Source organism: Oncorhynchus clarkii, chromosome 33 (assembly GCF_045791955.1).
Source record: "Oncorhynchus clarkii lewisi isolate Uvic-CL-2024 chromosome 33, UVic_Ocla_1.0, whole genome shotgun sequence".
In the NCBI taxonomy this organism is placed as follows: Eukaryota; Metazoa; Chordata; class Actinopteri; order Salmoniformes; family Salmonidae; genus Oncorhynchus; species Oncorhynchus clarkii.
In genome coordinates, this window is record NC_092179.1 from 2399794 (window position 1) to 2412213 (window position 12420).

At 38.8% G+C, this 12420-nt stretch overlaps 9 non-coding genes across 9 annotated transcripts; all 9 read left to right on the forward strand.

The window, feature by feature from the left end:
- The first annotated feature begins 431 nt into the window (after positions 1 to 431).
- On the forward strand, positions 432 to 503 carry trnaa-ugc (transfer RNA alanine (anticodon UGC)). The gene has a single exon. It is a non-coding gene; the product is annotated as a tRNA-Ala (tRNA).
- A 1396-nt stretch (positions 504 to 1899) lies between these two features.
- On the forward strand, positions 1900 to 1971 carry trnaa-ugc (transfer RNA alanine (anticodon UGC)). The gene has a single exon. It is a non-coding gene; the product is annotated as a tRNA-Ala (tRNA).
- A 1393-nt stretch (positions 1972 to 3364) lies between these two features.
- Positions 3365 to 3436, forward strand: trnaa-ugc (transfer RNA alanine (anticodon UGC)). Its single transcript has one exon. It is a non-coding gene; the product is annotated as a tRNA-Ala (tRNA).
- Positions 3437 to 4820: 1384 nt separating this feature from the next.
- Positions 4821 to 4892, forward strand: trnaa-ugc (transfer RNA alanine (anticodon UGC)). The gene has a single exon. It is a non-coding gene; the product is annotated as a tRNA-Ala (tRNA).
- Positions 4893 to 6285: 1393 nt separating this feature from the next.
- On the forward strand, positions 6286 to 6357 carry trnaa-ugc (transfer RNA alanine (anticodon UGC)). The gene has a single exon. It is a non-coding gene; the product is annotated as a tRNA-Ala (tRNA).
- A 1396-nt stretch (positions 6358 to 7753) lies between these two features.
- Positions 7754 to 7825, forward strand: trnaa-ugc (transfer RNA alanine (anticodon UGC)). Its single transcript has one exon. It is a non-coding gene; the product is annotated as a tRNA-Ala (tRNA).
- Positions 7826 to 9221: 1396 nt separating this feature from the next.
- trnaa-ugc (transfer RNA alanine (anticodon UGC)) lies at positions 9222 to 9293 on the forward strand. Its single transcript has one exon. It is a non-coding gene; the product is annotated as a tRNA-Ala (tRNA).
- Positions 9294 to 10688: 1395 nt separating this feature from the next.
- On the forward strand, positions 10689 to 10760 carry trnaa-ugc (transfer RNA alanine (anticodon UGC)). Its single transcript has one exon. It is a non-coding gene; the product is annotated as a tRNA-Ala (tRNA).
- Positions 10761 to 12164: 1404 nt separating this feature from the next.
- trnaa-ugc (transfer RNA alanine (anticodon UGC)) lies at positions 12165 to 12236 on the forward strand. Its single transcript has one exon. It is a non-coding gene; the product is annotated as a tRNA-Ala (tRNA).
- The last annotated feature ends 184 nt before the right edge of the window (positions 12237 to 12420 follow it).

The window sequence follows — 12420 nt, forward strand, 5'->3', positions numbered from 1 at the left end:
GCTATCTGAGCAGCTAACCGATCGCTGCAGCTGTACATTGCCCATCTGTAAATAGCCCACCCAATCTACCGACCTCATCCCCATATGGTTTTTATTTACTTTCTGCACTTTTGCACACCAGTATTTCTACTTGCACATCATCATCTGCTCATCTATCACTCCAGTGTTCATTTGCTAAATTGTGATTACTTCGCTACTATGGCCTATTTATTGCCTTTTTTTTTATTTCCCCCCCCCCCCCCTTCTATTTTGTTATTGACTGTGCGCTTGTTTGTTCCATGTGTAACTCTGTGTTGTTGTTTGTGTTGCACTGCTTTGCTTTATCTTGGCCAGGTCGCAGTGGTGTATGAGAACTTGTCCTTAACTGCCTTACCTGGTTAAATAAAGGTGACATTTAAAAAAATAAGCAAAACATTTTTCTTTTGCAGAAAGGGGTTGTAGCTCAGTGGTAGAGCGCATGCTTTGCATGTATGCGGTCCTGGGTTCAATCCCCAGCTTCTCCATGTTTTTTTGCAAAGACCCAACTTCTACTTTCCAGAATGTTGAAATTCTAAGCAGGAAACAGAGATGTGCAAAATCATTTGGTCTTGTAATCTGAAGAATATGCGTTCAATCCCTGTTAGTACATTTATAGAACAGAAGTGGCATGGTTGCCAACTTTTATGGCATAATTTTCAAAAACTGAAGTTCATGTTTTCGATCCCTGTCCGTACCTGTTTTAAGAATTGCTGGTATCATTTCATTGTAGTTTCAATGGAGTGGTGTATATAAAAAGTACATTGTATTAATAGTTCACCCCTCCGCTTCCAGACTGTATATGAATGTGGGAAGCCGCCGCTGGCTGATCCCGCCCTGGCTTACATTAAAAAAAAAAACACACAATTAACCTGAATTAGGGCCAGACTAGTTACCATCATTTTCTCACATTGCCATTGAAAGTTTTTTCTATTGTCTCTTTTTGGTCCATTTAGATTGTTAATGTAGATTGTATAGAATTGTTTATTTTTATGTTATGGTTAAAAATGTTAATGTTTTACTGTGACTTGTCGTAGGCTCCTAAGTGGACCATAAGGTTAAAAACCAAACCAAATTAAGAAAACTAAACTGAAAAACAAAAAAATACAATTAAAAACTAAGTTGCTCCGCCAGAGTGTCTCTTTTGGGCCACTTTTGCTGGTCCCAAGCCCGGATAAAGGAGGAGGGTTGGAATTGTGACATAAAAAAAAACAAGAATCGACAGAAGAAAGTTCATTTGTAGTTCTAAATATATTTAGGGTGTGTTTTACTCACTTCTTGTCTCTCCCACGGAGTTATTCCTCTCTCCAACCGCGTCCATCACAATTACATGATCATGGCAAATTATGCAAATTAGGTGATGACGTCATTTAGCGACTTCTAGCGTCTTTTAGGACAGCCAATAGCTACTTTCCTTACTGAGGAGTTGGCAACACTGCTAACTTTAAACATCAGCTATCTGAGCAGCTAACCGATCGCTGCAGCTGTACATTGCCCATCTGTAAATAGCCCACCCAATCTACCGACCTCATCCCCATATGGTTTTTATTTACTTTCTGCACTTTTGCACACCAGTATTTCTACTTGCACATCATCATCTGCTCATCTATCACTCCAGTGTTCATTTGCTAAATTGTGATTACTTCGCTACTATGGCCTATTTATTGCCTTTTTTTTTATTTCCCCCCCCCCCCCTTCTATTTTGTTATTGACTGTGCGCTTGTTTGTTCCATGTGTAACTCTGTGTTGTTGTTTGTGTTGCACTGCTTTGCTTTATCTTGGCCAGGTCGCAGTGGTGTATGAGAACTTGTCCTTAACTGCCTTACCTGGTTAAATAAAGGTGACATTTAAAAAAATAAGCAAAACATTTTTCTTTTGCAGAAAGGGGTTGTAGCTCAGTGGTAGAGCGCATGCTTTGCATGTATGCGGTCCTGGGTTCAATCCCCAGCTTCTCCATGTTTTTTTGCAAAGACCCAACTTCTACTTTCCAGAATGTTGAAATTCTAAGCAGGAAACAGAGATGTGCAAAATCATTTGGTCTTGTAATCTGAAGAATATGCGTTCAATCCCTGTTAGTACATTTATAGAACAGAAGTGGCATGGTTGCCAACTTTTATGGCATAATTTTCAAAAACTGAAGTTCATGTTTTCGATCCCTGTCCGTACCTGTTTTAAGAATTGCTGGTATCATTTCATTGTAGTTTCAATGGAGTGGTGTATATAAAAAGTACATTGTATTAATAGTTCACCCCTCCGCTTCCAGACTGTATATGAATGTGGGAAGCCGCCGCTGGCTGATCCCGCCCTGGCTTACATTAAAAAAAAAAACACACAATTAACCTGAATTAGGGCCAGACTAGTTACCATCATTTTCTCACATTGCCATTGAAAGTTTTTTCTATTGTCTCTTTTTGGTCCATTTAGATTGTTAATGTAGATTGTATAGAATTGTTTATTTTTATGTTATGGTTAAAAATGTTAATGTTTTACTGTGACTTGTCGTAGGCTCCTAAGTGGACCATAAGGTTAAAAACCAAACCAAATTAAGAAAACTAAACTGAAAAACAAAAAAATACAATTAAAAACTAAGTTGCTCCGCCAGAGTGTCTCTTTTGGGCCACTTTTGCTGGTCCCAAGCCCGGATAAAGGAGGAGGGTTGGAATTGTGACATAAAAAAAAACAAGAATCGACAGAAGAAAGTTCATTTGTAGTTCTAAATATATTTAGGGTGTGTTTTACTCACTTCTTGTCTCTCCCACGGAGTTATTCCTCTCTCCAACCGCGTCCATCACAATTACATGATCATGGCAAATTATGCAAATTAGGTGATGACGTCATTTAGCGACTTCTAGCGTCTTTTAGGACAGCCAATAGCTACTTTCCTTACTGAGGAGTTGGCAACACTGCTAACTTTAAACATCAGCTATCTGAGCAGCTAACCGATCGCTGCAGCTGTACATTGCCCATCTGTAAATAGCCCACCCAATCTACCGACCTCATCCCCATATGGTTTTTATTTACTTTCTGCACTTTTGCACACCAGTATTTCTACTTGCACATCATCATCTGCTCATCTATCACTCCAGTGTTCATTTGCTAAATTGTGATTACTTCGCTACTATGGCCTATTTATTGCCTTTTTTTTTATTTCCCCCCCCCCTTCTATTTTGTTATTGACTGTGCGCTTGTTTGTTCCATGTGTAACTCTGTGTTGTTGTTTGTGTTGCACTGCTTTGCTTTATCTTGGCCAGGTCGCAGTGGTGTATGAGAACTTGTCCTTAACTGCCTTACCTGGTTAAATAAAGGTGACATTTAAAAAAATAAGCAAAACATTTTTCTTTTGCAGAAAGGGGTTGTAGCTCAGTGGTAGAGCGCATGCTTTGCATGTATGCGGTCCTGGGTTCAATCCCCAGCTTCTCCATGTTTTTTTGCAAAGACCCAACTTCTACTTTCCAGAATGTTGAAATTCTAAGCAGGAAACAGAGATGTGCAAAATCATTTGGTCTTGTAATCTGAAGAATATGCGTTCAATCCCTGTTAGTACATTTATAGAACAGAAGTGGCATGGTTGCCAACTTTTATGGCATAATTTTCAAAAACTGAAGTTCATGTTTTCGATCCCTGTCCGTACCTGTTTTAAGAATTGCTGGTATCATTTCATTGTAGTTTCAATGGAGTGGTGTATATAAAAAGTACATTGTATTAATAGTTCACCCCTCCGCTTCCAGACTGTATATGAATGTGGGAAGCCGCCGCTGGCTGATCCCGCCCTGGCTTACATTAAAAAAAAAAACACACAATTAACCTGAATTAGGGCCAGACTAGTTACCATCATTTTCTCACATTGCCATTGAAAGTTTTTTCTATTGTCTCTTTTTGGTCCATTTAGATTGTTAATGTAGATTGTATAGAATTGTTTATTTTTATGTTATGGTTAAAAATGTTAATGTTTTACTGTGACTTGTCGTAGGCTCCTAAGTGGACCATAAGGTTAAAAACCAAACCAAATTAAGAAAACTAAACTGAAAAACAAAAAAATACAATTAAAAACTAAGTTGCTCCGCCAGAGTGTCTCTTTTGGGCCACTTTTGCTGGTCCCAAGCCCGGATAAAGGAGGAGGGTTGGAATTGTGACATAAAAAAAAACAAGAATCGACAGAAGAAAGTTCATTTGTAGTTCTAAATATATTTAGGGTGTGTTTTACTCACTTCTTGTCTCTCCCATTATTCCTCTCTCCAACCGCGTCCATCACAATTACATGATCATGGCAAATTATGCAAATTAGGTGATGACGTCATTTAGCGACTTCTAGCGTCTTTTAGGACAGCCAATAGCTACTTTCCTTACTTTGGCAACACTGCTAACTTTAAACATCAGCTATCTGAGCAGCTAACCGATCGCTGCAGCTGTACATTGCCCATCTGTAAATAGCCCACCCAATCTACCGACCTCATCCCCATATGGTTTTTATTTACTTTCTGCACTTTTGCACACCAGTATTTCTACTTGCACATCATCATCTGCTCATCTATCACTCCAGTGTTCATTTGCTAAATTGTGATTACTTCGCTACTATGGCCTATTTATTGCCTTTTTTTTTATTTCCCCCCCCCCCCTTCTATTTTGTTATTGACTGTGCGCTTGTTTGTTCCATGTGTAACTCTGTGTTGTTGTTTGTGTTGCACTGCTTTGCTTTATCTTGGCCAGGTCGCAGTGGTGTATGAGAACTTGTCCTTAACTGCCTTACCTGGTTAAATAAAGGTGACATTTAAAAAAATAAGCAAAACATTTTTCTTTTGCAGAAAGGGGTTGTAGCTCAGTGGTAGAGCGCATGCTTTGCATGTATGCGGTCCTGGGTTCAATCCCCAGCTTCTCCATGTTTTTTTGCAAAGACCCAACTTCTACTTTCCAGAATGTTGAAATTCTAAGCAGGAAACAGAGATGTGCAAAATCATTTGGTCTTGTAATCTGAAGAATATGCGTTCAATCCCTGTTAGTACATTTATAGAACAGAAGTGGCATGGTTGCCAACTTTTATGGCATAATTTTCAAAAACTGAAGTTCATGTTTTCGATCCCTGTCCGTACCTGTTTTAAGAATTGCTGGTATCATTTCATTGTAGTTTCAATGGAGTGGTGTATATAAAAAGTACATTGTATTAATAGTTCACCCCTCCGCTTCCAGACTGTATATGAATGTGGGAAGCCGCCGCTGGCTGATCCCGCCCTGGCTTACATTAAAAAAAAAAACACACAATTAACCTGAATTAGGGCCAGACTAGTTACCATCATTTTCTCACATTGCCATTGAAAGTTTTTTCTATTGTCTCTTTTTGGTCCATTTAGATTGTTAATGTAGATTGTATAGAATTGTTTATTTTTATGTTATGGTTAAAAATGTTAATGTTTTACTGTGACTTGTCGTAGGCTCCTAAGTGGACCATAAGGTTAAAAACCAAACCAAATTAAGAAAACTAAACTGAAAAACAAAAAAATACAATTAAAAACTAAGTTGCTCCGCCAGAGTGTCTCTTTTGGGCCACTTTTGCTGGTCCCAAGCCCGGATAAAGGAGGAGGGTTGGAATTGTGACATAAAAAAAAACAAGAATCGACAGAAGAAAGTTCATTTGTAGTTCTAAATATATTTAGGGTGTGTTTTACTCACTTCTTGTCTCTCCCACGGAGTTATTCCTCTCTCCAACCGCGTCCATCACAATTACATGATCATGGCAAATTATGCAAATTAGGTGATGACGTCATTTAGCGACTTCTAGCGTCTTTTAGGACAGCCAATAGCTACTTTCCTTACTGAGGAGTTGGCAACACTGCTAACTTTAAACATCAGCTATCTGAGCAGCTAACCGATCGCTGCAGCTGTACATTGCCCATCTGTAAATAGCCCACCCAATCTACCGACCTCATCCCCATATGGTTTTTATTTACTTTCTGCACTTTTGCACACCAGTATTTCTACTTGCACATCATCATCTGCTCATCTATCACTCCAGTGTTCATTTGCTAAATTGTGATTACTTCGCTACTATGGCCTATTTATTGCCTTTTTTTTTATTTCCCCCCCCCCTTCTATTTTGTTATTGACTGTGCGCTTGTTTGTTCCATGTGTAACTCTGTGTTGTTGTTTGTGTTGCACTGCTTTGCTTTATCTTGGCCAGGTCGCAGTGGTGTATGAGAACTTGTCCTTAACTGCCTTACCTGGTTAAATAAAGGTGACATTTAAAAAAATAAGCAAAACATTTTTCTTTTGCAGAAAGGGGTTGTAGCTCAGTGGTAGAGCGCATGCTTTGCATGTATGCGGTCCTGGGTTCAATCCCCAGCTTCTCCATGTTTTTTTGCAAAGACCCAACTTCTACTTTCCAGAATGTTGAAATTCTAAGCAGGAAACAGAGATGTGCAAAATCATTTGGTCTTGTAATCTGAAGAATATGCGTTCAATCCCTGTTAGTACATTTATAGAACAGAAGTGGCATGGTTGCCAACTTTTATGGCATAATTTTCAAAAACTGAAGTTCATGTTTTCGATCCCTGTCCGTACCTGTTTTAAGAATTGCTGGTATCATTTCATTGTAGTTTCAATGGAGTGGTGTATATAAAAAGTACATTGTATTAATAGTTCACCCCTCCGCTTCCAGACTGTATATGAATGTGGGAAGCCGCCGCTGGCTGATCCCGCCCTGGCTTACATTAAAAAAAAAAACACACAATTAACCTGAATTAGGGCCAGACTAGTTACCATCATTTTCTCACATTGCCATTGAAAGTTTTTTCTATTGTCTCTTTTTGGTCCATTTAGATTGTTAATGTAGATTGTATAGAATTGTTTATTTTTATGTTATGGTTAAAAATGTTAATGTTTTACTGTGACTTGTCGTAGGCTCCTAAGTGGACCATAAGGTTAAAAACCAAACCAAATTAAGAAAACTAAACTGAAAAACAAAAAAATACAATTAAAAACTAAGTTGCTCCGCCAGAGTGTCTCTTTTGGGCCACTTTTGCTGGTCCCAAGCCCGGATAAAGGAGGAGGGTTGGAATTGTGACATAAAAAAAAACAAGAATCGACAGAAGAAAGTTCATTTGTAGTTCTAAATATATTTAGGGTGTGTTTTACTCACTTCTTGTCTCTCCCACGGAGTTATTCCTCTCTCCAACCGCGTCCATCACAATTACATGATCATGGCAAATTATGCAAATTAGGTGATGACGTCATTTAGCGACTTCTAGCGTCTTTTAGGACAGCCAATAGCTACTTTCCTTACTGAGGAGTTGGCAACACTGCTAACTTTAAACATCAGCTATCTGAGCAGCTAACCGATCGCTGCAGCTGTACATTGCCCATCTGTAAATAGCCCACCCAATCTACCGACCTCATCCCCATATGGTTTTTATTTACTTTCTGCACTTTTGCACACCAGTATTTCTACTTGCACATCATCATCTGCTCATCTATCACTCCAGTGTTCATTTGCTAAATTGTGATTACTTCGCTACTATGGCCTATTTATTGCCTTTTTTTTTATTTCCCCCCCCCCCCCTTCTATTTTGTTATTGACTGTGCGCTTGTTTGTTCCATGTGTAACTCTGTGTTGTTGTTTGTGTTGCACTGCTTTGCTTTATCTTGGCCAGGTCGCAGTGGTGTATGAGAACTTGTCCTTAACTGCCTTACCTGGTTAAATAAAGGTGACATTTAAAAAAATAAGCAAAACATTTTTCTTTTGCAGAAAGGGGTTGTAGCTCAGTGGTAGAGCGCATGCTTTGCATGTATGAGGTCCTGGGTTCAATCCCCAGCTTCTCCATGTTTTTTTGCAAAGACCCAACTTCTACTTTCCAGAATGTTGAAATTCTAAGCAGGAAACAGAGATGTGCAAAATCATTTGGTCTTGTAATCTGAAGAATATGCGTTCAATCCCTGTTAGTACATTTATAGAACAGAAGTGGCATGGTTGCCAACTTTTATGGCATAATTTTCAAAAACTGAAGTTCATGTTTTCGATCCCTGTCCGTACCTGTTTTAAGAATTGCTGGTATCATTTCATTGTAGTTTCAATGGAGTGGTGTATATAAAAAGTACATTGTATTAATAGTTCACCCCTCCGCTTCCAGACTGTATATGAATGTGGGAAGCCGCCGCTGGCTGATCCCGCCCTGGCTTACATTAAAAAAAAAAACACACAATTAACCTGAATTAGGGCCAGACTAGTTACCATCATTTTCTCACATTGCCATTGAAAGTTTTTTCTATTGTCTCTTTTTGGTCCATTTAGATTGTTAATGTAGATTGTATAGAATTGTTTATTTTTATGTTATGGTTAAAAATGTTAATGTTTTACTGTGACTTGTCGTAGGCTCCTAAGTGGACCATAAGGTTAAAAACCAAACCAAATTAAGAAAACTAAACTGAAAAACAAAAAAATACAATTAAAAACTAAGTTGCTCCGCCAGAGTGTCTCTTTTGGGCCACTTTTGCTGGTCCCAAGCCCAGATAAAGGAGGAGGGTTGGAATTGTGACATAAAAAAAAACAAGAATCGACAGAAGAAAGTTCATTTGTAGTTCTAAATATATTTAGGGTGTGTTTTACTCACTTCTTGTCTCTCCCACGGAGTTATTCCTCTCTCCAACCGCGTCCATCACAATTACATGATCATGGCAAATTATGCAAATTAGGTGATGACGTCATTTAGCGACTTCTAGCGTCTTTTAGGACAGCCAATAGCTACTTTCCTTACTGAGGAGTTGGCAACACTGCTAACTTTAAACATCAGCTATCTGAGCAGCTAACCGATCGCTGCAGCTGTACATTGCCCATCTGTAAATAGCCCACCCAATCTACCGACCTCATCCCCATATGGTTTTTATTTACTTTCTGCACTTTTGCACACCAGTATTTCTACTTGCACATCATCATCTGCTCATCTATCACTCCAGTGTTCATTTGCTAAATTGTGATTACTTCGCTACTATGGCCTATTTATTGCCTTTTTTTTTTATTTCCCCCCCCCCCCTTCTATTTTGTTATTGACTGTGCGCTTGTTTGTTCCATGTGTAACTCTGTGTTGTTGTTTGTGTTGCACTGCTTTGCTTTATCTTGGCCAGGTCGCAGTGGTGTATGAGAACTTGTCCTTAACTGCCTTACCTGGTTAAATAAAGGTGACATTTAAAAAAATAAGCAAAACATTTTTCTTTTGCAGAAAGGGGTTGTAGCTCAGTGGTAGAGCGCATGCTTTGCATGTATGCGGTCCTGGGTTCAATCCCCAGCTTCTCCATGTTTTTTTGCAAAGACCCAACTTCTACTTTCCAGAATGTTGAAATTCTAAGCAGGAAACAGAGATGTGCAAAATCATTTGGTCTTGTAATCTGAAGAATATGCGTTCAATCCCTGTTAGTACATTTATAGAACAGAAGTGGCATGGTTGCCAACTTTTATGGCATAATTTTCAAAAACTGAAGTTCATGTTTTCGATCCCTGTCCGTACCTGTTTTAAGAATTGCTGGTATCATTTCATTGTAGTTTCAATGGAGTGGTGTATATAAAAAGTACATTGTATTAATAGTTCACCCCTCCGCTTCCAGACTGTATATGAATGTGGGAAGCCGCCGCTGGCTGATCCCGCCCTGGCTTACATTTTTTTTTAAAACACACAATTAACCTGAATTACGGCCAGACTAGTTACCATCATTTTCTCACATTGCCATTGAAAGTTTTTTCTATTGTCTCTTTTTGGTCCATTTAGATTGTTAATGTAGATTGTATAGAATTGTTTATTTTTATGTTATGGTTAAAAATGTTAATGTTTTACTGTGACTTGTCGTAGGCTCCTAAGTGGACCATAAGGTTAAAAACCAAACCAAATTAAGAAAACTAAACTGAAAAACAAAAAAATACAATTAAAAACTAAGTTGCTCCGCCAGAGTGTCTCTTTTGGGCCACTTTTGCTGGTCCCAAGCCCGGATAAAGGAGGAGGGTTGGAATTGTGACATAAAAAAAAACAAGAATCGACAGAAGAAAGTTCATTTGTAGTTCTAAATATATTTAGGGTGTGTTTTACTCACTTCTTGTCTCTCCCACGGAGTTATTCCTCTCTCCAACCGCGTCCATCACAATTACATGATCATGGCAAATTATGCAAATTAGGTGATGACGTCATTTAGCGACTTCTAGCGTCTTTTAGGACAGCCAATAGCTACTTTCCTTACTGAGGAGTTGGCAACACTGCTAACTTTAAACATCAGCTATCTGAGCAGCTAACCGATCGCTGCAGCTGTACATTGCCCATCTGTAAATAGCCCACCCAATCTACCGACCTCATCCCCATATGGTTTTTATTTACTTTCTGCACTTTTGCACACCAGTATTTCTACTTGCACATCATCATCTGCTCATCTATCACTCCAGTGTTCATTTGCTAAATTGTGATTACTTCGCTACTATGGCCTATTTATTGCCTTTTTTTTTATTTCCCCCCCCCCCCTTCTATTTTGTTATTGACTGTGCGCTTGTTTGTTCCATGTGTAACTCTGTGTTGTTGTTTGTGTTGCACTGCTTTGCTTTATCTTGGCCAGGTCGCAGTGGTGTATGAGAACTTGTCCTTAACTGCCTTACCTGGTTAAATAAAGGTGACATTTAAAAAAATAAGCAAAACATTTTTCTTTTGCAGAAAGGGGTTGTAGCTCAGTGGTAGAGCGCATGCTTTGCATGTATGCGGTCCTGGGTTCAATCCCCAGCTTCTCCATGTTTTTTTGCAAAGACCCAACTTCTACTTTCCAGAATGTTGAAATTCTAAGCAGGAAACAGAGATGTGCAAAATCATTTGGTCTTGTAATCTGAAGAATATGCGTTCAATCCCTGTTAGTACATTTATAGAACAGAAGTGGCATGGTTGCCAACTTTTATGGCATCATTTTCAAAAACTGAAGTTCATGTTTTCGATCCCTGTCCGTACCTGTTTTAAGAATTGCTGGTATCATTTCATTGTAGTTTCAATGGAGTGGTGTATATAAAAAGTACATTGTATTAATAGTTCACCCCTCCGCTTCCAGACTGTATATGAATGTGGGAAGCCGCCGCTGGCTGATCCCGCCCTGGCTTACATTTTTTTTAAAAACACACAATTAACCTGAATTACGGCCAGACTAGTTACCATCATTTTCTCACATTGCCATTGAAAGTTTTTTCTATTGTCTCTTTTTGGTCCATTTAGATTGTTAATGTAGATTGTATAGAATTGTTTATTTTTATGTTATGGTTAAAAATGTTAATGTTTTACTGTTAATGTTTTACTTGTCGTAGGCTCCTAAGTGGACCATAAGGTTAAAAACCAAACCAAATTAAGAAAACTAAACTGAAAAACAAAAAAATACAATTAAAAACTAAGTTGCTCCGCCAGAGTGTCTCTTTTGGGCCACTTTTGCTGGTCCCAAGCCCGGATAAAGGAGGAGGGTTGGAATTGTGACATAAAAAAAAACAAGAATCGACAGAAGAAAGTTCATTTGTAGTTCTAAATATATTTAGGGTGTGTTTTACTCACTTCTTGTCTCTCCCACGGAGTTATTCCTCTCTCCAACCGCGTCCATCACAATTACATGATCATGGCAAATTATGCAAATTAGGTGATGACGTCATTTAGCGACTTCTAGCGTCTTTTAGGACAGCCAATAGCTACTTTCCTTACTGAGGAGTTGGCAACACTGCTAACTTTAAACATCAGCTATCTGAGCAGCTAACCGATCGCTGCAGCTGTACATTGCCCATCTGTAAATAGCCCACCCAATCTACCGACCTCATCCCCATATGGTTTTTATTTACTTTCTGCACTTTTGCACACCAGTATTTCTACTTGCACATCATCATCTGCTCATCTATCACTCCAGTGTTCATTTGCTAAATTGTGATTACTTCGCTACTATGGCCTATTTATTGCCTTTTTTTTTATTTCCCCCCCCCCCCCTTCTATTTTGTTATTGACTGTGCGCTTGTTTGTTCCATGTGTAACTCTGTGTTGTTGTTTGTGTTGCACTGCTTTGCTTTATCTTGGCCAGGTCGCAGTGGTGTATGAGAACTTGTCCTTAACTGCCTTACCTGGTTAAATAAAGGTGACATTTTAAAAAATAAGCAAAACATTTTTCTTTTGCAGAAAGGGGTTGTAGCTCAGTGGTAGAGCGCATGCTTTGCATGTATGCGGTCCTGGGTTCAATCCCCAGCTTCTCCATGTTTTTTTGCAAAGACCCAACTTCTACTTTCCAGAATGTTGAAATTCTAAGCAGGAAACAGAGATGTGCAAAATCATTTGGTCTTGTAATCTGAAGAATATGCGTTCAATCCCTGTTAGTACATTTATAGAACAGAAGTGGCATGGTTGCCAACTTTTATGGCATCATTTTCAAAAACTGAAG